The 23,840-nt window shown below is 42.5% G+C and overlaps 1 protein-coding gene across 4 annotated transcripts in view; it reads left to right on the forward strand.

Annotated features, from left to right (window-relative positions):
• The window catches only part of MSRA (methionine sulfoxide reductase A), a 409,813-nt gene that overhangs the window by 104,672 nt on the left and 281,301 nt on the right, over positions 1-23,840 (forward strand). Inside the window, exon 1 of one of the 4 annotated variants that reach the window (XM_058670090.1) lies at positions 10,676-10,725. The exons of the other annotated variants lie outside the window; for them this stretch is intronic. The gene's annotated coding sequence lies outside the window, so the exon portion shown is untranslated. Of the gene's footprint in view, positions 1-10,675; positions 10,726-23,840 lie in introns of those variants that run through there. 4 annotated transcript variants of the gene reach the window in all.

The raw sequence follows: 23,840 nt of genomic DNA on the forward strand, positions 1-23,840 counted from the left end.
CCAGTGCCCACATGGGATCCTGGCACATACAAAGAGAGGGTTTAGCCACTAGGCCATTGCACCAGGCCCAGAAGAATGTTTTCAAGGTTCATCCATTTTGTGGCGTATATATTTGACCTTTTTATGGTCAAAAGTATTTTGCTGTGGTTACGCCATATTTTGTTTATCCATTCACCAATCGATGACTCTTTTGAATTGTTTCTACTGCCTGATATCATCAATAGTGATGTCTGTGAACTACTCAGGGATGTTTTTTGTGTAGACATATCTTTTCAGTTTTTCAGTGGAATGCTGGCTCACTTGGCAGCCTAAGTTTTAGCTTTCTAAAAAACTTCTAAACTGCTTCCCCAGGGGCTGCATAATTTTATATTCCCACCAGGAATGTATGAGGGCTCTAGCTTTTCCACCTCCTATACAGCCTTGTTATTGTCTTTCATTTTTAAAAATTAGTCATCAAAATGGATGTGAAGTGATGTCTTATTTCCCAGTTCTATACATGGAAGGCGAGCACTTGGATTGATCCATGATTAGGATTTTGCTGGGGGATTCCATGAAAGAGGAGAGGCCTTAAGCAGTTGAAGATAGTGACGAGTGGATTGATTCAAGTCACAGGTTGGAGAATGAATTAAAGAAATGTGGAGCCCAGTGTGATGGTTCAGTTGGCTAATCTTCTCCTTGTCAAAGCTGGGATCTCATGTGGGTACTAGTTTGTGTCCTGGCTGCTCCACTTCTAATCCAGCATCCTGTTTGCAGTCTGGGAAGACACTGGAGGATGAAACCTTGCACACATGTGGGACATGCAGAAGAAGCTCCTGACTCCTGGCTTCAGATTGGCTCAGCTCTGGCCATTGGGACCAGAGTACAGAAAATCTTTCTCCTTCTCTCTGTAAATCTGCCTTTTAAAATAAAAATAAATAAAATAATAAAGAGATAAATGTGCAAGACCCATGGTTAGGAAGCTGTAAAACTTGACTAAAGAACATAAAAAAGTTTCAAGTAATATTAAATACTCACTATTATAAAGATGTCACTTCTTCCAAAACATGTAAATGCAACATAATTCTAGCAAAAACCTCAATGATTGTTGTGAAGGAATTGCAAAAATGAGTGTTGAATTTAGGTGGAATGATAAGAACCCTACAAGGATAGGAACTTACCAGATACAAAAAAACACAATGTGTGTAAGTTGAACATCTTTTAATTTGATTATTTTTTTTTAGCTTTTGCCTGCTTTCCTGATGGACTATGATCCTTTTATTTGTTGAACTCTTTAGTTACTAGAGCCATTAAATCCTTCACTGTCACATAAATTGAAAGCATGTTGTCTCAAACAATATTAACTTGATAAATATAAGAAAAAACTGTGACATTAATAAATGTCACAGTTTTAGAAATGAAAGAATAGAAGCAAGGACTCACATTCATGGAATTTGTTGTAAACATGACATTGCACTATCAGAGATGAAGAGATAATGGTATTGGGGAAACAGTCTAACTGTATTAAAAATATAAAGCTATGTCTGGGTCTCACATCAGAAACTAGCAAAAAAAAATTGAGATAAGTTAAATATTAATGAGGAGAAAGATACCCAAAATGTCAGAAGAAATACTTTGGCAGTCAGGTGGTTGGTGGGTAAATTTTTTTGAATTGTAGTGATATCAGAAACATTGCAAAGAATGTGGAGACATATGGGGAAGGGTCCAGATACAGATTGTGTGAGGGCACACAGGGAGTGACCATGTGAGCCCACTTGTAGAAGAGACCATGTGAAGATGGAGGCAGAGTGTAGATCCCTACCAAGATAAAATTTGGGATTTTGGAGTTTTAAAGACAATTAAGTTCTATTCGGGTTGGGTTGGAGTATTCACCCAGGACCTAGGTGAGTTAGTTTGTTTCTCAGGAGAAGTCACAGAACAGGTGCTTCCCAGGTTGGCTTTCAAAGGAAGAACCAGTGGCAGAGGCTGGGACACAGGATGACTAACCTTATGGAAGGATTGAAGCAGAAGGCTCCTCCGGGGCCCCGGGAGAAAGAGCACATGTTATCTAAGGAATATAATTGACAATGAAAACAGGAGAGTCCCTAGAAGGGGCACTGAGCATAGACTGAAGCGTTTGTCTTCGTGCTGTGGCTGTTAGCAGTGTACCTGGGAAAGGGGTGTGAGTTGATTTTGTTCCTGTGGAAGCATAAACTCAAGGCTCATCTCTTTGGCAGTGCAAAAGGATACTCTCTCTGTGTGCATTTTAGAATCTGTATTTTGGGTGTTGGAATTTATCTTGGTTGTTGGGATCATGTCTTCATTGTCTTGGATTCGGATAATCAGTCATCACAGGACGCTAACGTGAATGAAAGCACTCCATAGACTTGCCTGTTTACCAGCTAGTCAAGCCAGGACTTTGGGTGTTCTTTCTGTGATAGCTGTATTTCTAGTATTAAAATATTTTTAATTTTTAAAAAAGATTTATTTATTTTTATTGGAAAGTCATATATACAGAAAGGAGAAACAGAGAGGAAGATCCTCTGTCTCCTGATTCACTCCCCAAGCGGCCGCAACGGCCAGAGCTGAGCCGTTCTGAAGCTAGGAGACTGGAGCCTCTTCCGGATCTCACATGCAGGTGCAGGGTCCCAAGGCTTTGGGCTGTCCTCTAGTTCTTTCCCAGGCCACAAACAGGGAGCTGGATGGGAAATGGGGTCCCTGGGATACGAACCGGTGCCTATATGGGATCCCAATACATGCAAGGCGAGGACCCTAGCTGCTAGGCTACCATGTCAGGCCCAGTATTTTAATTTCTAAGAGCTTGGGACTGTGCTGTGATGAACCAGATAGGCAGTGTTGTCAGAGGAGCACCATAAATTTACCCTCATTTTCAGTCGTGAATGAATCTCTGATTGCTGTGATGAAGAAACATCCTGGATGCCTCCTGCCTTGCCTGAATTAACAGAAAAGTAACATTCCATCTTGATCAGGAGGTACCAAAGGGTGAGCATAAATAAAAACATGAGAAGCACTTCATCACTCTGAGGAGCCGTTTAATTTTCATCAGTCAGGAAAGATGCAGACACCAAATCAAAGGTGTTAACGGTATTTTAGTGAGTTTATGTTTTTTTTTTTTTCCCCCATTCCTGCCCCTCAACCAGATTCTAACTCTTCCCTTGGGCTAGTGTTGGTTGGCAGATCCTGAGTGCTGGCTGTGGCTACTCTGACTTCCTTCTCCCCTCACTGGAGGGATGTTTCTAATTCATGACCCACATGGCCTTGGCAGATGTAATCAGTCAATGGTTAACTTCCTGGAGTGTAGGAAGGACTCTATATAATGACGCTTTTATTCATTTGTCTGGCAGACATCAACTGGATCTTAGCTCTGTGTAGTGAATTGTGGGAAATGCTAATATGTAAATTGTATCTCCAACTGTGTGTAAAGGGCCCTGGGTGATGTCAGTAACACTCAGCTCTGTTGTTCCTGTGTGTGCTGTCTGATTTCATTGAGCAAGTACTGTGTGATCCATCATGTTTCTGCCTCCACCTTTTTTTTTTAATCTAATTTTTGAAGACCTCAGTACCTTTCCATTCCCCCTATAATAAAAGTTGAACGTATCAGCCTGATGGTCAAAGCTCCCCCTGGCCTAAGCCCAAGTCACCTTGATGTCCCCACCTCCCATAACCTAGACTCTGTCTGGCTGTCCTTTCCTGACTTGCCCTGCTCCCTCCTGCCTGCGTGCTTTTGTGCCTTCTGTTTTCTTTTGCTTACATCTCCCTGTCTCATTTTCACTAGCTGGCAAACTTCTACACGTGTCAACATCGGCTCCTTTCATAGCTCCTATGTGAAACTCCTGTGTAAGCCTCCCTTTCTTGCTCCTTCTATCCCTTCCAGCCCAGGCAGAGTTGGTCTCTGGGTTTGTCCTGGAACATTTGGGATACAGAATTTCTTTGGAGGAGAGGGCACTAGTGACAAAAAGATTGGAAGGCAGTAATCTGACTTTCTGAACTCAGCCCAGGCTGGTCTGGCGCCCCTAGACCACCGGGATGACCTCAGCATTCAAGACGTCAGGTTCTAGGGGTTGTGTAGAACAGGCTCTCCTCTCCAAGAGCTCTGGAATCCTTCATGAATGGGGAGGGGGCCTGGGGTGTGCCTTTAACCCTCCCCTGTATCTGCGGAGACTCATGTTTCCTGTACATAATAAGCATTCTTTAAGAGCATGATAGTGAAGTACAGCTAACTCCATGTTAGTTGTCTTGGATATTGTTTTTGGTATATTTTTAATATTACCACATGATGTATCCATTGAGTACACATCTTCATAATAAAATATGAATGGGTGTTTGCTGAAAGGCTATTTTTCTTTTTAAACAAGTAGAAAGATATAGACAAAGCGCTCCCACCTACTCATCCACTGGTTTATTCTTCAAATGCCTGTAAGTGAAGGAAAAAGATTTTTGATGACCAAGAGAAGCCTGTTATTGGAATCTTCTTTGGATCCTCTTCCTTATCATCTAGAGGAAGGCTTGAGAGTATGGCTTAGACTGAATGATGGAAAAACCATAGGCTTCATAACGGAAAAGTGATCAAGGCAGGGTGTGTCTCTGTATTTTTATTTCTAAAAAAAAATATTTTTGTTTATTTCCTCTACTTGAAAGGCAAAGTGAGAGCAAGAGCCAACGAGGGGGGGGGGAGAGAGAGAGGAGGGGGGAGGGGGGGAAGAGAGGGAGAGAGAGGGAGAGAGAGGGAGAGAGAGGGAGAGAGAGGGAGAGAGAGGGAGAGAGAGAGAGAGAGAGAGAGAGAGAGAGAGAGAGAGAGAGAGAGAGAGAGAGAGATTGATAGATATTGATTTTTTTATCTGTTGGTTTATTCCCCAAATGTTAGCAAGAGCCAGGTGCTGTAAGTCAAGAAACTAGTACTCCTCTGAGTCTTCCAGTGAGTGGTTGGAATCAAGCACTTGAGCCATCACCTGTTGCCTACCAGAATATGTTAGTAAGAAGCTGCATTGGAAACAGGCTAGCTGAAACAGGCTAGCTGTAAATTGGATATGGGCATTGCAATTGTTGGCTTAACACTTTTTGCTGTAACAATGAACTCTTGAATGTCTGAGATGATTTTTACATAGTCTTGCCCTTCTTGGAGGAAAGCCATTCAAAGCAATCTTGTGACAAAGAAAATAAGAGGTGTTGGCTTTATTCTCCTAGACGCATGGACTTGATTCTTCAGGAGTAGCAGGTTGCAGGTTTGTCAGCAAAGAACAGCCTTGGTGTAGGAGAAGAAATGAAGTTGAGGTGAGACTTCCCAGATATGGAGCTTTTGGGTATAATCCCAGGGAGAGCAAAGTCTTAGAATTTTCTGTTTGCATGATTGATAAAGAAAATGTCTTGGAAAGGAACTCAACAACCACCAAACTATGGGGAGAACCAGGCAAATAAATTTCTGCACAGTCTAGTCTGCTACTAGTCTTCGCCTTTGGCCAAACCCTGCCAGAAGCTAGAGGTCAAGAGACCTTGGTAATGTGTCCAGCAGGGCACAGAACAGAGTGGGAATTGATTCCTGAAGAGCAAGCAGAATGTTCTGCAGAAGGACTGGTTAAGCGTGAGCAGATGTCATGCGTGGCAACACTGGGAGCTCTGCTGAGGTTGGAAGCATTTTTTAAAGACTTATTTATGTATTTGAAGGGCAGAGATATGGGGGTGGCGGAATGGAAGAGAGAAAGAGAACAGCAGAATAGAGAAAAGAAGAGAGAATTTTTCCAACTGTTGGTTCACTCCCCAAGTGGCTGCAGTGACTGGAGCCTAAAGCCAGAAGCCAAGAGCTTCATCGAGGTCTCCCCTGTGGGTGAAGGAGCCCAAGCACTTGAGCCATCTCCTCCTGCTTTTTCACATCCATTAGTGGGGAGCTGGATTAGAAGTGGAGCTTCTGGGACAAGAACTGGTGTCCATATGGGGTGCTGGCACTGCAGATGGTGGCTTAACTAACTATGACATAGCGCTAACTCTGGAAACAGTTTGTACCAAATAGAAATTCTTATTGGATGAACAAAGAGCACTCTGAGGATTGAAAGAGGTGGTGTATAGAGCTAGGATTTGCCCATCGTTGTTTGCTTTCTGTCACTGGTACCTTGAATTGTGTAAAAAGGACAGTGACACTAAGGGTTAAGGACCTATCTGTCTAAGGCTTGGTCACATAAGCATAAAATGCATCTGAAACTCTTAGATTCTTACATTTTAGGCAGCATTTCAGTTGAGTTTAGTTCAGATCAATTCAGATATTTGCTGAACATCTAGAATTTCCTTGGACCTCTGCTAGACATGCTTAGGCTACCAAGGTGGGCAGGCATGGGGTCTTTAGAGGATCAAAACTGAAAAAGAAGAAATGATCATGGAAACAAATTGTACAGTTAATATAAGGCTTGAGAAGTATGAAACTGCACAGTAGAACCTCTGAGTAGATTTGCTTCTAACAGGCTCACTGTATTAATTAAGAAGTGCTTTTCTCTTGTACTTCATTGTGGCCAGTGAACTGGTTAGACAAATTGCTTTTAGCTACTTGGCTTTGTCTTCATATTCCCATATACTTCTGTGATTTGTATGTTTGCAAAGAGTCTGTGATGTTTGTGCCCAAACATTTTTATGTCAGTTGTACTTGCACGAAGTTTTCACAATTTAATTTTCTGTTAAGCAAACCAATGAATTTTAAGTATAGAAAGACTCATTTTTTTTGCATTAAAACTAAGCCAAGTATTTGGAAAAACTTAAGTGCTCATCACTTCAAAAAATGTCATTGAAGTAGAAGCAGGTAGCACTTGAACTTGGCAATAAGCATGCTCTTGATAAGTTTGTTGGTGTTAGGCATGAACGTGAGACTGTTATCTTGATGACTTCTAGATTTTACTGTGTTGTTTGAGTGAGCAGTGACATTATGGAGTAGAGCTCAAGGAGGTGAAGAAGGCTTGAAACAGCTAGAGTTTGGGATAAGACTGATTGGAGGCCTGTGGGAGGACTTCTGGGTAGTGTTGGCAGTTTACCTGAGGCTGGAATCCATGATATTGGTGTGGCACCAAACTAAATGACTCTGCCTTCCATTCGCAGTGGCAGAAGACTGGTATAGAAATAGAGGAATAGATGCTCAGAGCAATCTGGTATTGAAATTTCATGAGGCATCTATGACAGATCTTAAAGGGAAAAAGAGAATTGGAGTTGGAGCAAAAATGACTTAGTGTAAAAGACAAGTATTACATGATTTCTCTGATGTGGAGTCTAAAAAAAAGAATGATCTCATAGGAGGTAAAAGTATAGTGGTAGTTACGAGTGGCTGGGAGACGAGAGAAGGGATATGGGAAAAGGTTGATTAACTTTTTTTTTTAAGGTTGATTAAATTCTATTTATTTATTTTTTAATTATTTATTATTTAACTTCATTAATTACATTGTATTATGTGACACAGTTACATAGGTACTTGGGTTCTCCCCACCCTCCCAAAACCCTCCCACCATGGTGGATTCCTCCACCTTGTTGCATAACCACAGCTCAAGTTCAGTTGAGATTCCCCCATTGCAAGCGTATACCAAACATAGAGTCCAGCATCTTATTGTCCAGTCAAGTTCAACGGCTTCTTAGGTATACCCTCTCTGGTCTGAAGACAGAGCCAGCAGAGTATGGTTGATTAAATTTTAAAGAAGATAGCTGTTTTACTCCCTAAGTACATAGTTGCAATGGTCAGGGCTGGGCCAGGCTGAAGCCAGAGCCAGGAACTTCCTTCAGGTCTCCTAGGTGGCTGCAGGGGCCCAAAGTGCTTGGACCATTCTCTGCTGTTTTCCCAGGCCATTAGCAGGGAACTGGATCTTGAGTGGAAAACCAGTATGTGAACCATTGCCCTTATTGGATATTGCCACTGCTGACAGTGGCTTAACTTGCTGTGCTACAGCTCTATCCCCCTACCCTCAATTAATAGGTATTAAGTTATTGTTAGGAGTAAGAAGTTCTGGAGTTCTAGTGCATAGTAGGTGGACCATAATATTTATGTGATGTGTATTTGTCTACCACAAAACAAACAAAACTCAACCAACCATTAGGTAGGATTTTGAGTGTTTTTACCATAACAATGTTGAATTCTGAAGGAATAGGCTGTGTACCTTAACTGGACTTTATGCAGCATATAAAAATATATTGAAACATGTGGAACCTCATGAATATGTACAGTTTTATATATCTGTTAAAAATAAAATTTTAACGATTTAAGCCATTTGGTTAAAACCACCACCTTCCAGTAAGTACCAAAATGACAAATGCACAGGGAAAGAGGAGAGGCAGCTGAAACATGTTTTCCACATGTGTTGCCTTGTGAAGCTGGAAAGGTCTGCAAAGTTTACCCAGCATGCTTTGGCCACTGTTGTTAAGGACAGAATTCATGCATGTATTGAGCAATTTAAGCACTTAGAGCTGGGAGAACTTCCTGCAATTCATAAAGGAAAATGATCAGAAAAAAAAAAGCGGTTGTCCTGGAGCAGAATGGAACCAAGGGAAAGGAAGTCTTGATGAAGCGAGGGAGTAGGTGGAAAAGGAGGTGATGTTGTGAGAGAGTGATCGAGGATGGCTCTGTTTTGGCGTTGGGATCACAGGGTCAATGGGTTTCTGTGACTGCAGCTGTGGTGAAGTAAGTGAAATGGACTGGAAGACAGTGAGGAATTTGGAGGCAAGGGAGTTTTCAAGGCTTTTTTTGTAGTGGTTGTAAACATTTACCCGTTGATCCCAGACAGTGCCAGGATATGGGATCAGGAGGTGGATGGGGACACAAGTGGAAGAACCATTGATGAATGTGGTAGCAGTGCTGATGAAGGGGGAAGCTGAGTGGTGGAGGCTGGTGTCATGAATGGCATGGGGTTCTTTTGTTTAACGTGTTCTTCCCAAGTGAATCTCTTTGTAAGTGCAACATGTATATTTTAGTTGGGCAAGATATTGCTCTCATTTGAGGGACTGTCTGCCTGCTCTGTGTGTGTACTTTGTGGAAAGAGGCCTAAAAGAGGCTGTGGTGCCATAATTACACCTTAGACACATTCCTTGTTCCTGTGAGTCTACTTTGATGTTAAATAAGTTTTCCTTTATGGGACATCTGTCAGTAAATAGAACATAATGTATGGTTAAATAGTTAAAACTATTTCATCATTGTAATTACAATATGCTCTGCCATTTCAAATCAAATATCCACTTATCTTTCCTGAAATTTTGTAAGAAATGTATTATTCAAGGATGCAGAGATGATTTTTTTTGGTTGAGTTAAACATTTTTATGGATTAGATATGAATTCAGTAAAAATAATTGAATTAAATTGATGACATGAATAATTCATGACCTGTAATTTCACATCAGTTCTAGCATAAAAATAAAGCTATTGGTTTATGTGCTGGGAAAATGTATTTTATTACTTGGGAAGGTAGTGAACATTTATTATTTTTGGAAGATAATTCACTTTATGATTAAATAGAAACACTAAATTGTAAGATTGGAAGACAGTACGGAGTTTGAACTATGTGGCTTTCATGTGGCTCGCCACTTGTATCCACTTGACTTAGTGTTTGTTGCTTTGTGTTGGTCATTAGTACCTCCAGAGGGCAAACTGCAGCAGCTTCCAGATCTTGAAGGTGTCAGAACATTCTAGTTAGGTCTGACCTCTAGCATTGACCCTTCACACCCGTGATTATACTGAAGAGTTCTGACTTTATCTGATTTTTCTGGAAACAGACCTGTATGTTTCTGGCTGAACTTTGAATGCCTGCCAGGAGAGTGTGCGCAGCTGGGTTTTCTGCTCTGACTCCTAGTATGTGCAGAAAGCTGGCTTTTCCCACAAATCTTTTGATAAGACTGCTGGATTGGCTGCTGCTTGGAGCAGATTGTTAGGAAGACTGACCCTGTGGGAAAGTCACTAATGCAGACATTACTCTTTCCTTCAAAAGTGTGTACTGTGTGTGCTCAGTGTGTGTATAACACAAACACTAGGAAGAGACTTGGGGAATTTCTTATGAGGTAGTATGGTGTGGCTGAATGGAAAACTGAGCCTGACCATGGTGTGATGGCTCAATGGCTGGATCCTTCCCTTACTGGTACCAGGATTCTATATGGTTACTCATTCGTGTTCTGGCTACTACACTTCCCTTCCAGCTCGCTGCTTGTGACCTTGGAAAGCAATGGAGGATGGCCCAAGGCCTTGGGACCCTGCATCCATGTGGGAGATCCAGAAGAGGCTTTGGATTGACTCAGCTCGTTGCGGTTACTTGGGGAGTGAACCAGTGGATGGAAGATCTTTCTCTCTGTCTCCTTTTCTCTGTGAAACCTAATCTGTCTTTCCAAGAAAAATAAATATTAAATATTAACATTAAATATTATAAATATTAAATTTTAAAAGTTACTATTTTGTTATTTTTATTATTTTTTTATTATCGTTATTTAAAGTGAGCAGTAGAGTCAGCACCTTGACCAAAGCTTGAAGATGTAAGAGGTAGCTAAATGAAAGGAGAGAGGAGAGAAGCAGGCCATTTTTAAAATGGGAATAACTTGGTACCATAGTAAGAAGGAATTGGTTTTAATTTTTATTTGAAAGGGGATGGGAGAGAGAGAGAGAGAGGGAGTGAGGGAGAGAAAAAGAGAGAGAGATATCCTTCGTTCTTATTTTCATTCCCCAAATACTGCAGCAGCCACGGCTGGGGTAATCTGAAAGCAGGAGTTGGAAATTCCATCTTTGTCTCCCAGGTGGGCGGCAGGGACCAAAGTATTCAAACCATTTCCTGATGCCTCCCAGGGTGCATATAATCAGGTAGTTGGAATGGGGAGTGGAGCCGGAGCCAGAATTTGAAACCATGATACAGGAGGTAGGCATCTCAGGTGTAGCGTAACCACTGTAGACAGCTTGCTGGCTGGTGCTGGGGGAAGAGACAGATGGAGTATGGGGCAGATGAATCAGAACATTCCAGGCCAGGCTCATCCACCAGGCTGAGGCATTTGACCCTGATCTTGCAGGTAAGGGGGAGCCATTGAATAGCACAGAAGAGAAACATTCAGTGCTTTTGTCACCTTCACCTGGCAGTCTCTAAGAAAATTCCTCTTCTCTTATGTATTTTTGGTTATTTAAAATATCAAGGATCCACAAAGGCATTGCACAGTGAACAGCAGAATTTCATTCACAGAACTGATACCAGTATATATTATTTCTTTTTTTTTTAAAGATTTTATTATTATTGGAAAGCCGGATATACAGAGAGGAGGAGAGACAGAGAGGAAGATCTTCCGTCCGATGATTCACTCCCCAAGTGAGCCGCAACGGGCCGGTGCGCGCCAATCCGATGCCAGGAACCAGGAACCTCCTCCGGGTCTCCCACGCGGGTGCAGTGTCCCAAAGCCTTGGGCCGTCCTCAACTGCTTTCCCAGGCCACAAGCAGGGAGCTGGATGGGAAGTGGAGCTGCCGGGACTAGAACCGGTGCCCATATGGGATCCCGGGGCTTTCAAGGCGAGGACTTCAGCCGCTGGCCACGCCGCCAGGCCCAGTATATATTATTTCTAACAACAGTATATTGTCCTCTGTCATTTCGTACTAAGACAAGATAATCATTTTCTTCAAACTGTCTTGCCAAACTTTTATGATTTTAGATTAATTACTGATTAAATTAACTGAAAGGCCCCCCCTCCTTGGGTGGGAACTGAAGTTAATGACTTCCAGTTCTATCCATATTGTGAATGCCAAAATTTCATCTTTTTAGATGGCTGAACAGTAGTCTATCATATATTAAGTACTGCGTCTTTATCCCTTCACAGTAGATGGACTCTTAGGTGTTTCTATTTCTTGGCTGTTGTGAATAGTGCTACAATACACATGGAAATGTAGATATCTCTGTGACAGACTGATTTCATTTCCCTTACCTATATATCCAGTAGTGGGATTGCAGGATCATAAAGTAGTACTGCTTTTATTATTTTTTTTTCCTCTTTAACCTCTGTACTGTTTTCCACAATACCTGTACTAGTTTACATACCTACTTACAGTGTGCAAGTAGATCAATTTCTTGCAGGGCCGGAGTTTTAGGAAGTCATTAATCTGCTTGTTAAGCTTTATGTTTCTAAAAAGATTTATTTATTTTTATTTGAAAGGCAGATTCACAGAGAAAGAAGGAGACAGGGAAAGGGAGAAAGAGAGATGTTCTTTCTGCTGGTTCACTTCCCAGGTGACCATAAGGACTGGCACTGGGCCAGGCTAAAGCCAGGAGCCTGAAGCGTCTTCGGGGTCTGCTGTGTGGGGGCAGGAGCCCAAGGACTTGGGCCATCTTCTGCTCCTTTCTCAGGTCATGTGAGATGCTGGTGTCACAGGCAGTGGGCACAATCCCTGTCCTCCCTGCAGACTTTCAAATGCCTTTACTGTGAGCCTTTGTCAGACTTCATTTATTACTAGTTTGTTAGCCCCTTATGAGGAGAGAAATGAACCTTGGTGCTGGTGACTGATAGATGGATTTCATCAACCAGAACATCCTATCCCTGTAGCTTCTGGCTGATTGAGACTCAGACATGGATTTGCTGTAGTTTCTTTCCTGAATGGACACTCCCTGACATTGTTGTTATTCTTATCATTATTGTGACAATGTTGACTTGGTGTTATAGATACTAAGATGGGAAGAGAAGCAGATGTGGGCTTTGGTGTGAAAAGATTTGCTGCCATAACCCATCCCTTCCCCAATGTGGAAAATGTGCTTGACCTTAAACATTAGAAGTAAAGTACAGATGTTTCTCGAGAGGGTCAGCTGGAACAGTTTTTGTATGAAAGACCGAGGTGAGGAAATGGCTCGAAACAGTGATTTTATCTATCCATGTGTCTCTGGCTTCAGCCCCACAGCCTTGACTTTCATCAGACCAGGAGCACCAAGATGCAGATGCTTGAGGAGAAGGGAAAGACCAGCTGAGGGAAGGAAGCCTGTTATTCATACAGATCTAGAGCGTGGATTTTCTGGTTAGCTGTATAGATCAGAAGAGGAGGGAATGCCACTGATCATATTTTACATTTTCTCTTACCTTCCCTTCATCCATAAGCCGTAGGAAGCTCAGAAAAGCAGAAAAGATCCATTCTTGAGAGAATACAGAGAGTATTCTCACAGACGGCTGCATTGAATCTGCATGCAAACATGCTTGTTTTTATGGAAACCCTGTATGTGGCTTGCAGAGCTGACATGCAGCAAATAAGAGCTAACACCAACAGTGCCATTCTCCATGTTTCCCTTTTCTTTCTCTTGCTGGTGATACATACATGTATAGCATCTGTGACATCAAATGCATACCAGCAACATGCACTTTAAAGTGTGTGTGTGTGTGTGTACATGCATGTGCACATGGTGAGTATCCCCACCTGTTTGTATGCTGGTTGTGCCAGTTTCCCTCGGGAGTAACTGAAAATGTGAGCTGGGGATGTGTTCTTGGCAACCACAAAGCTGGGGGTTGCTACTGGCAATACGAAGGATGCCAAATACTCGGCAGTGTGCAGGACAGCCTCCCTACCCTCACCCAGCCAGTCATCATGCTGCACCTGCCAGTAGCACCCCGCTGAGAAGCACTGTAATTTCACACTGTGATAGAACTCTCAGCAACTTTTGAATTGGAGACTGTTTATGATTTTCTCATGGAGGTTACAAGCTTTGCAGAGAAAGTTAGAGAACCTGTGCTTTGGCTAATAGTGTTATTCAATGAAACCATTGGTGGGATCTTGATCCCCACTGTGCTATTCTAGGTATGTTAAATTTTTCTCAATATGTGAATCTTATTTCAGGTTTTAGGGCATTGCTGTCATCGTTCTCTTTTCAGCAAAATGGGTGGAATAAAGGTTGTTTCTCTTCGGATATTTTCCTCTAAACTTTCGCTTATTGGGAAGCTATTAGATAAAAATCGAGTTGGCTTTGTGGACAAGACATTTTGCCAGAAAAGTAATTTTAGCATCATGGGCGTGCATGCGCGCGCACGCACACACACACACACACACACACACACACACTTTAGAGGGTGCCTTGGTTATTATGCAGGGAAACCAACAGTGCCAGTAATAGCACAGAAATGTGTCTCACACAGCTCTTTTGAAAGGATAGAGAGCAAATGACTACTCCTGCAGTAGCTGAGATAGATTTTTTTTTTTTTTTTTTTTGCAGTGGCTGGAAAGCAACTAGCATTCTTTGAGGAGTCCAGCAAATTGTCTTTGAGCCTTTGAAGGCACACAGAAAGCTAATGACACCTCAGAAGAACAGCCTCTTTGGGTTTTAGATGCCACAGATGCCAGTGATGCTAAAGCCAGGATATAAAACCTTTCTTATAGGGCCTTTAAGAATTTAGTAGCAGGCTGAATGTGGATATAGGGATGTTAATGGTGTGTGGAGCAAGCTCAGCTTGTTTTTCCAAAGTACAGAGCTATAAAAGTTACCAGAAAGGACACACATCTCCGCTGCTTTGTTTGCCCCTTGTCTCATACATATTTTCTTTTCTCTGGAGCCATAGAGCACCTGTCACTTTCTGGGTTCTTTGGCTGCAAAGGAGAGTCCAGTGTGGAATGTACCTCCACACAGAGTGGAGAGATGTGTGCTTTCGTATCTAGAGTTCAAGGTGAAAGACAGTAATGATGCCCAAATTAAATGGAAATGTAGCTACAGAAGAAATTACTTCTGGTTGATAGGATCAAAGAAAGCTACATAGGGAAAAGAGCAGAGATGGTATTTAACTGTTTTTAAGAATATGCAGGATCTGGGCAGGTAGCAATTAGCTTGTGGGAAGAAAGGAGAAGAGTATTGTAGGGGAGGGCACTCCATTTTGATGAGATGGCATTTGCCAAGGTTGGGACAGAAGGGGCATGAGATGGGGAAAGGCTAAGGTTGGGAGATGCCTGGTGTGTGCTTCTGATCATTCAGAGAGAAACCCGATCATCAATTAGTGGTTTGGAATTCAAGTCCTTACATGGAAATGCCAGTTTCCAGGATTCCCTTCATTCCCCCTGGTCTAGAAATTCTCCTGCATGGACTCTTGCTGTGCATGTTACTGAGCTGGGATACAAAGCGTGGCTGCCAGGAATAGGAGGACAATTCAGATCATGCTCTTAGAAGTATAATCCCCAAATCTCCTTTTAAGCAGCTGTGGTAATATCTTCTATTTTATTTAATGAAAAAGCCAGTTATACTAAAGGAAAGCAAATGGCTGGTAAAAAAGATTTGAATGATATTTATAAGCTTTTTCTATGCCTTTTTATTGAGTTTTGTTTGTTTCCTGATTGATTAATAAAGGGAAACCTGGAAAGACTGACATGTGTTATCTTCAATCACTGTGAAATTATTCCTCCCTCACTAGCTAAATTCTCAAGGCTGATTGTTATTTTAAATTTATCTAAGTATGCTTTTCAGCAGAGCAACATTGGTCCTGATCATTCTGTAAACAGAGATTTACCTGAGGAAGTGAAGTCCCTGTCTCCCCTTCTCCTAACAGATTTATTTGGATATTCAGATTGCTTACCTGATATTAGCAGTGGTGACCCCATGTTCTTCGGGTTCCACTGTTTTTGTCCTGGGTTTATCTTTGACTCTACTTGGGCCTTTCATCCCCAATCCTGGGGTCTGGCTACAGGGATTCCTTAGGTTGGGCTGCTATGGCAGAATGCCACAGGCTGGATTGCTGTTTCTCAGAAGGAAAGACACTGGTTCATTTCCCAAATGGTTGCAATGGTTGGAGCTGAGCCAATCCAAAGCCAGGAGCCAAGAGTTTCCTCTGGGTCTCCCATCTAGGTGCAGTGGCACAAGGACTTCAGCCATCATCTGCTTTGCTCCTAGGCCATAAGCATTAAGCTGAATCGCAAGTGGAGCAGCTGGTACTTGAACTTGTGCACACATGGGATATTGCACCAATAGGTGAAGGCTTAGCCTGCTATACCTTGGTGCCAGCCCCAGTATGAAGAGTATATTTTACTCAGTTTCTCCTATAAACATGCTGAGAAAAATGAAGGCTTCTTTCTGTTCCACTTGCCTGACTTAGAAATATGGATATACTTCTCAGTATATTAAAAAGTTCAGGAAGAATCCAGCAAGATATGTAGATAAGCGTGCTAATATCAATTGCCTACTGATACTATGCAAGAATCAGGAAGCTTAAATAACTTATCGAGAATCATTGGTTATAGAGTGAGTACACAAATGTATGTCCTTGACCTTAAGTCTAGACTTAGTTTAAGGGGATTAGGCCATGGATACTTATATACTGTCACTTGGGCTTGGAGGCTAGAAAGGTTCTATCAAAGGCTTGATCTTGTAGAAATTGTGCTTTACTTGTAATGTGTATAAGTAGGATCCTGCCTTAGAGATGGTCCTTAACTGTCAAGTGCTTAGAGAAGGAAAGCCATGTTTGACTTGGATGCTCTAGGAAGACATCTATAGTTCCTGGCAACAGAGACATTTTGAACCATACTTTTTTTTTTTAGATTTTATTTGTTTTTATTGGAAAGGGAAATTTACAGAGTGAAGAGAAAGAAAGATCCTTCATCCACTGGTTTATTCTTCAAATGGCTACAATGGCTGGAGCTGAGTTGATCCACAGTCAAGAGCTTCTTTTGGGTCTCCAATGTGGGTGCAAGGTATTAAGGACTTGGGCTGTCCTCTGTTGCTTTCCCAGGTCACAAGTAGGGGGCTGGATTTGAAGTGGAGCAACCTGGACACGAACTGGCACCCACATGGGATGGTGGTGAATGTGGAGGATTAGTCAGTTGAGCCACTGCACTGGCCCCATGCTTTTTCTCTTAACAGCGACAACAACAGCAAAAGTATTTGGGAATAAGAAGGGAGAAGGAGAGGAAGAGAGATATATTCCATCCTACTGCTCATTCCCTAAATGCCTGCATGGATGGGGCTAGATCTGGGCTAAAGTTGGAAGCCAGATGCTATCCAGTCTGTCACAGGGGTTGCAGAAACCCAGTTACTTGAGTCATCACTGTTGCCTCCCAGGGTCTGCATTAGCAGGAGGTGGAATCAGGAATTAAAGCTAGGATTTTACCACAGGTTCTCCAATGTTGAATGCAGCCCCTATGCTGCTAGCTGAAATTCCCCCTCCCGAGTCATGTTTTCCCCTAATCTAAGAGGAATTTGGTGTGTGTGCTTGAAGGCAGAAGGAGAGATGCTGCTGATTGGACATCAGCCATGTATTCCTGAGGCTGTACATTGTAGCCCATCGACTCCTCACTGCTGCTCTGTAAGATTCATTTTATTGACATGAATTCTGAAGAGGACAGTCATCAGGGGCTCCTCAGCTCCCACACCGGGAAGGTGCTTGGTTCAGAGCCAGATGCTGCTCTCCACTCAGTGCTTTAGGAATGATGTCTTGACCATGGAAATGCTTAGCCCCTAGGGTCTCCCATTCTGAATGCTGCAGGAGAGATGTGTTAGAGACAGTCTGTGCTAGATTCCAATTGGGCTTCCTGCCTGCCAAGTGAATGGCCCTTTTAGTCAGAGCCCAGCCAAATCTGACTTATCATTCCTAAAGGCAGAACAAAATACCTGTTTCCTCAGGTTATTGTTAGGCATCAGTGAGAGTAAGCACATAGCCTGGCATGTGGTAAGTGCCCAGGTGACTCTGAAGATCTTGAAAGAACTTCTGTTGAGATAATTTAGGAAGAGCCTTTTCTGTGCCACCTGGCTCTCTGTGTTGACTTCTCCACCCTCTGCCTTCCCGTTGTTCCGCTGGAGGTGAGTTCCATGGAATTGCAGGGGCAAGTCGGTAACCTTTACCACATCAGAAAACGAGGAAAAATAAAAGTGGAATGGCCCCCTACCTGGTTTTGCCAGCTGAAAATACAAGATGTTATTTTACATGTTCTGTGTTGAGCTCATGTGAAATCAGTAGGCACATTGAAAGTAAATTCTTCTCATGCTCAACTAGTTGATACCAGTGGGCATGTTCGCTAATATCAGTACCAATGTCACTCTCAAATTCAGGTGACAATGTGGTGTACGTACACCAAGGCACCGTCAGGGTTGTCTCTTGCTCCAGCACCATTGGTGAGGAGATTCATCCTCTTGCACAAGCTCTGGTCTGGGTTCATCCATGGCCCATGATCATTGTGTGTGACAATGGCCAGGCACAGCTGTGTGCTCCTTGTCAGTGCTCCGAAGCTTGTCAAGGACAGAAAAGAAGAACCATGCTGTTTTAGAGAAGACTGACCGAGATGTGAGGAGGGAAATCTTTTCCTGTAAAACAACTCAAGCAAATGTTTGGTTGAAACGCGTTTGTGATGAGCTGACTTGAGTTCTTTGTTTTAAAATGTCACTGTGTTTTCTGTTCAAATGTTGTTTTACAAGCTGCAGTCTGACTACAATATAGGGTTTCTAAGAAATCAATCCCAAGGAACTCTTGCTGGAGCATTCAGTATCCAAGATAGACTGTGAAAGTTGGAGCCGTTGCCAAGGGAACCAGCAGAGGAACTTAAATGTATGAATTTCACAGTTGCATTTAAATTTTATGTAACATCTGACCTCAGCTTTACTTTAAGGTGAAGAGAAAAATGCAGTAGGAGTTATAGCAATCAAAGATTAATGGGATAGGCACCATCATTTTAGGGTTGATACTTTGCTACCACCCGTGTTTATCTTTTGGTTTTTTTAATATGCAACACTCTCTCCACTCCCCTCCCACCAACCTCTTTCTCTCTCTTTTAACAAAGTTCCAGATAAGCTGTACCAGGCAGTTTCTGCCCCCTGGGGCTGCTTTCTTCAAAGAGGGGTAACAAGTCTTGAGGAAGAGATAGTTCTGTGTGTTAACCATCGAGCCCCCAAATCTCTAAGATGACAAAAGAAATTCAGGTTTTCTTGGTGCAGTAGGATTTTGCCATTCCCATTTTGTATATGGTTTTTAAACTGTGTTTTATTTTTGGCTCTGTTATGTCAGATAGAAAGAGGTAATTTCCTCATGCTGAAAAAAATAGAAGTAATATCCCAAGCAAGTAATACTAACGATTTCAGTTACTACTCTTGGGATGTGCTTAGCATACCAGATATTATAGTAAGTATTTAATATCCATTATCACACGTAGCTTTTTAGTGTGGTGAGACAAAGAAGTTTCCCTATCAGAACTTTCACCATTGTTCAATGGTCTGGTTGGATGGTGGCAGCCCTTTCCCTGTGTATCCTTCACCAAGAGGCCTAGCGTAAAGTTCTGGGAAGAATTCCCACCTCGAGAGTTCCTCTACCCAACAATATCCCAGAACAAGTGTAGGGGAAGGATAAACCGAAAACCCCATACCCAAATCCTAAAAACCTCAGTCTGAATGCAGACCGGGCTCTTAGTTCTTCCCAGTCTGTCAGGTGTATTTTCTTCATTATTTCTTTTCATTAAATTTTAATGCCCCCCCCAATAGAGACAAAGATGTGGTTTATGGTCACAAGCATAGAACAGGCACAGCACCTAAAAATGATGGCAGCTTTCTATACATTTGTGTGCCCCCATGCTGAATATATTTAGATTCAAACAAGTGAAACTGCCATTTTTGTGAAAAGAGAGAGCCAGATATCAGCAGATTCAACCCACATTGGCTGACACAGTTCTGGAATTTCATTGGGAAATTCCTGGCATTTTTCATAAGGCTAAAGACAAGTGGTTTTTTTGTTTTTTTTTGTTTTTTTTTTTTCCAAGCAAGGTCCAATTAACTACTCAGAAAGGTAAAGTTCTCCAGTATTTAATAATCACAGCATGGAAGAGCCAGAAGGATCCTTGAGGGTGGTGGTATTGCACTGCTTCAGGCCAGGGAAGGTGAGTAGAAGCTGTCTGCAATCACAGCTGAATTGGAATGAGCCTGTGGCTTTGCCCTAGGCCTGTGTGGCTGGAGGTCTAGCTGTCTTTCATTTGCCCCTGTTGATTTTAGATTTGAGGCCCTCAACACAAATGTCACATGCGAAGGTTGCTTAAGTTTCAGGGAAACAAAACTGATGTAGTCCTATAGTTAGTTTATACCAAGCACAGGGAGTCTAGGCAATGGAAAGCACTGTGGTGGGGGCCGGTCTTAAAGCATATGGGTTAGACCACTGTCTGCGAATCTAATATCCCATGTGGGCACTGGTTTGTGTCCCAGCTGCTCTACTTCTGGTCTAGCTCCCTGTAAATGGCATGGGAAAAGCAATGGAAGATGGCCCAAGTCCTTGGCCCTTTTCTACCCATATCGGAGACCTTGGTGAAGCTCCTGGTTCCTGGCTTTAACTTGGCCCATTTGCCCTGGATATCATGGCCATTTGGGGAATCAGCCAGCAGATGGGAAAGATCTCTCTCTCTTTCTGTAACTATAATATATACATATTATATACACATACATATACATATTATATATATTATATGTATTATATATATAAAGTTCTGTGGTGGAGAGGAGAGGTATTCAGCATTAAGGTGCCAGAGGATACTGAGTGTTGGGGAAGGGCATGAGTGATACCCTCAGCTGGGGCCTGTGATGCGAGCACAAAAGACTGCTGGCATGTGAAGACCTGGCTTGTGGGCCTTGCCATGTTCCCTTCCTTCTGTGCTATCAGAAAGGCCTTGGGTCACTCACTGCACACAGCCACTTGGCAAGGATGCAGGCCTACACTGTTGTGCTGCAGGAAATGCTTCCTTAACTTAATCTCTTTCCTCTTGAGGGTTGTGCCTCAGAGGGTCTTTTTCATCCCGCTCTCCCTTGGCATTGTGCTTAACCACCATTTTGGAGGAGAAAGGGCCCTAAAGACTACATTCTACCAGACTTCAGGCCTCACATTTCCTTTCCTCACCAAAGAGCCCCCTGTGTTCCTTTTGCAGGTACCCATGCAGCATATCCTTCTCTGCTGCGTACCAGCTCAGTAGCCTGCCCAATTAAAATGCAGAGCTGCCCAGAGGATAAAGGAAACACAGCTTGACAGGCATGGGGCTTATGACCTTCAAAACTGCTGGAATTTAGAACCAGGACATGTGTAAATATGTGTACTCTGCAATCTCCCCCTCCCATCCCCCCTTTTAACATGGTATAAGCCAGTGCTGGCTGAGTCCAGGCACCCAGTTCCAGATGTGTGTCAGTGGCGCTGCACAGTGCGTTTCAGGCAAGGCAGCAGCCCACTTGGGTGGTGGCAGGGGTTCATGTTGGAGCCCCACTCCTGGGTCACGCTGCTTTGCCTTTGAGCTTTCACCCATGGTGCTCTTTAGCCCTTCTCTTGATTATTTTCCTTGTGTGTTTCTGAAAATTAGAAATAGTCTCTTGTTTTTTTCCTGTACTGACTGCTCTCCACCACACCCCCCTGTCCTCTTGCCTGGAATCATGTAAGGTCATTCTTGAACTCTTTCTTGCTACTTTCTTCATTCTAATACTGTAATCAGGTATAAGAATTGTTTTATGAGTTTGCTTTATTTAGGAGCTTGACCGTGTTGGAGGGCGCTTTCCCGAAAGGTCCTTCTGCAGCCAGAGGTTGCTAACTGCTGCCACCTTCTAGAGCACAAAGGGCTACCTCAAATACACACATGGAATCAGCATTTAGTTTGTTTTTCAGAGAGGATTGTGGTATACTGGAAAATGAAGGACTTCAGTGAAAGATGATTTCATAATAATTGAGGTATCTCATCAGAGATGGGCCAGGTCAAAGCCAGGAGCTTCTTTGGGGTCAAGCTTGTAGTTGCAAGGGTTCTAGCACTTGGGCCATCCTTTGCTGCTTTCCCAGGAACATTAATGGGGTGGGTCTAGAAAAAAAATGCTCATAGGGGATGTTAGTGTCCCAGGCAGTAACTTTACCTGCTACACTCCAGTGCCACCTCCAAGAATCCATTTCTTAATGGAAATTTTCCTGGGAATTGCTTTGCCTCTTTCTCTCTCTCTTTTTTAGATAACGTCCAGTCAGAAATTTGAAAACTAATATATTAGTATATTAATTATTTGTCACTGTAAACCATTAAGCAAACATAGTTATATAATTTTAGAAACATGTTTTTAACACTTCGTTTTATTTGACTCCCCCAGGAAAAAGAAGCAAAGGCTTTTTTATCCCTTATGTTCCCATGTTCCATAAAAGGAGGTTGGTCATATGTTTAAAGACCACACAGCTAGCTGTGAGTCAGCAATGACCGGAATGAAGTTCTTCTGACTGCCAGTTTAGTGTGCATCTCACAGAACCATGGGGTTGCTTAAGGATGAAATAAAAGCCCAGGCTTATTTGATCACACTACTTCTGGATCATTTTGTACAGGTGTGGGAGGTTCAGTAGGAGGATGTTCAGAGTGGGGTGATGCGGAGATAACACTATGCAAAACAGAGTTATAAGATTTCTAAATGGGAATGTTTTTGAGAGTGACTTCATTGGTGTGAACTGGTTTTGGTAAATGCCTAGCTACTCCCCAAAGAGAAGCTTGAAGTTGTAAAGTCTTGGGATCCTCAAGCTAGGGTATAGATTTGGTCGTAGAGGGAGAGGGAAATGAAATAACGGTTCCAGACAGGGTCGGAAACTTCTTGCCATGTCAGTGGTACGCAGCCCTGGCTCATACCCAGGATACCCTAGGCCCAGTTTCTGAAATACAGCCTTTGTTCCTGTCACAGGATAAGAAATTAGAGAACTGCTTTCATACAGCTACTTCTTGAATGTCAGTTTTTTCAATGACATTCTTTTATTCAGTGTAGTAGATAATCTGAAATGCAAGAATTGCATGTATGTATTTGCCCATGGGACTTAATTAAATTATTTGCATTTTGAGTGGAGTGGAAAGCTCTAAAAACACTGTGTGTGTTTGTGTTTCTGACTATATCTGTCGTCAACGCCCGCGTCGCCGGAGCCGAGCGGAGGGACTAGGGTTACAAAAAACACAACACGCAGTGGGTCATTCTTGTAAAGAGAATGCCGTTTATTCGAAGTTGGCCTGCCTCTTTTATAGTCTGCCTAGTTCCTCCCAGTATTTTCCCAATGCTCAAGCAACTCCTAAGCTCCCCTCCCCCCGGGGGGGCATCTTAAAAAAGGGGAAGTTGGGAAGAGGGAACTTGCGGTCAAGCCAGGGGCTAAATGTATCAGGCCAAGATTGCCCATCCTGTTACCCCTAGAGAAACAAGCTAAGCTGTGGAGTTGACCATTGGGAGACTGGGCCCAGCATATATCATCCTTGGAAAAAGAGGTCACTTGCCATTGCTTTATTTCATAATTTTATCTGGATAAAAGCAAAAAACCCACCTCTGTCTTAGCACATCTATGTATACTAGCATAGAACTAAGCCCAAGAAGTGGAAAATCTAGTGGAAAAGATTTGGATGCACTTTCACAACAGCAACAGTAGCAAAGACAGGCACAGCAGCAGAGCAGGTTAGCAGGGGCCGGTGGCAAATAAGTTCCTGGGCTCCTTGTTTCAGTAGAATCATGTGGGTTGAGGCCCTACACCCTTAGCCTGGGGCCCTGCAGAATAGACCTTCTTGTTGGGTAGCAGCATCAGACTGCTCTGTTCTTTTGAGATTAAAAAAAAAAAAAATCAGACTGCTCTGTTATTTTGAGATCCAAATGTCTAGTAATTTAAAGGTTTTCATCACTGCTATCACAATAGAAGGAACAACTTAGATAATGCCAAAAATATTAGATTTCAGCTTCTTAGTTTTTGTGTGAATTTTTCGCTGTTGACATTCCATCAGAAAGTATCTGAGAATGTTATGATGTTAATTGGGCCACATTTGCCAATGTATTTTAAGAACATGTAATCTGTGAATAAAAAAAAACTTATCTGAATATTGGTTGGCAAAGCAATATTCTATGGACTTGGCAAGTTTTACAAATAGTGCTTTTGAATCTTGAAATGACACAGGTATTGATAAATATATCCCCAGGGTCAAATGTAGACA

The sequence above is a fragment of the Ochotona princeps genome, chromosome 11 (genome assembly GCF_030435755.1).
Source record: "Ochotona princeps isolate mOchPri1 chromosome 11, mOchPri1.hap1, whole genome shotgun sequence".
Classification (NCBI taxonomy): domain Eukaryota; kingdom Metazoa; phylum Chordata; class Mammalia; order Lagomorpha; family Ochotonidae; genus Ochotona; species Ochotona princeps.